Source organism: Penaeus monodon, chromosome 30, assembly GCF_015228065.2.
Source record: "Penaeus monodon isolate SGIC_2016 chromosome 30, NSTDA_Pmon_1, whole genome shotgun sequence".
Taxonomy (NCBI): domain Eukaryota; kingdom Metazoa; phylum Arthropoda; class Malacostraca; order Decapoda; family Penaeidae; genus Penaeus; species Penaeus monodon.
This window is the reverse complement of record NC_051415.1, coordinates 22636904-22638330: the sequence shown is the minus strand read 5'-3', so window position 1 is coordinate 22638330 and position 1427 is coordinate 22636904.

Genomic DNA, 1427 nt, shown 5'->3' with positions numbered 1-1427 from the left:
CCCGGGCCCGTGTACGAACATGTAACCACGCGTGTAATATGCAAACCCTTGAGCGTACAGGTATACACAGCGGTCGCCATATGCCTGCGTTCGTGCCCAAACCTACAAATAAACCCTTGTTCCAAAACCCTTGTTATTGTAGGTCGTTAACAGTCTGCCATTCTGGGAAAAATATTGTCCGGGATACAGCGTAATGTCCGACGTATTGTCCTGATATTATGGCTTGGGGATACCTGTAATCATTTTGCAGCGGAAGGCTAACTCGGATATATCACGGAGTGCGAAGCTGATTCACTGCGACGTCGCAAATTTTTCCATTAGCTGGCGTCTCGTATGTTAAAAAAGCGGGTATCTTGTGATTATCCAACCTGATGGATTTTTTTGTTATTGTATTTTTTTTTTATCCTCAGCCCTGGGTGTTTTTTTACGAGATATCTCCTGATTATTTGTTTCTTGCTCCGTGTATTCTTGTCGGCCGAATTTCCTCATTTTCGGGTGATTTCTTGATCTTTGTGTGTTCTCTCAAAACTGCGTGGAAAGTTCAGCAAATGCTTAAGAAAGTGCTTCCACTTTAATCCAAATTGTGGGTTATTTATATAGATTGATCCCCCCTCCCTCTTAGCCAGTCACAATTCATAGGTCGTTCCGTGGCCCTCGTCCTTGCGTAGTCTAAGGAGTAAAGTGGCGCCCAGGAGCGGCGGGGGCGCTGCCGCGTGCATGTTGGAGGGGTGCCTCGGAGAACGGGTGTATGGGTGCAGGTGGGAAGCGAACCTACCACTGATTGATCATAAGTCCAGCGGTTATAGGCTAGGTGTTGACATTATCGCCTCTGTTATTGTTACTGTTATAGGCTGTACAGTGTTGCCACAACTCGTTTACACTCGGAACAACCTCCGAAAGGCTGCGTCTGTGACTGCATGGCCTCTCTGACCAATATCACCCGTATAGCAGGATGACGCAAGGTCGAGGGTCCAACAACGTGAAGTTCGGGGGGTCGTAGATGAGTACATTGTTATAGCTGGAATCTGCGGTTGCGTCGCACACGAGGCGGATCCTTATTTGCCTGATACTTAAGGGAAATATTGGGGTTATTTAAAGAATGTGCAAGTGTCAGTATCGGCAGCCTCGTCAATTACGCCTCACCATTGCTATTAGTCGGGAGTTTAAAGAGTAAATGGCTCTTATTGAGGCCGTACATAAGGCCGGAACTCTGGGCTTGGGTTCACATATTCAACTGTTGCGGGAGTCGTTATGGAGTTTCTTTATGCCGACAGGTTAAACATTAGTGCGATAGACGTGGTTTATGTCCCGCCTGCATTACACGGGAACTGGTGCACGAGTCACTTTCTATGAGAGACTCCGTAATGTAGTTTTTGCTCTGAGCGGTTGCGCGGGAGTGAGAAGGTGAGTGTTGAGAGAGGAGTCTG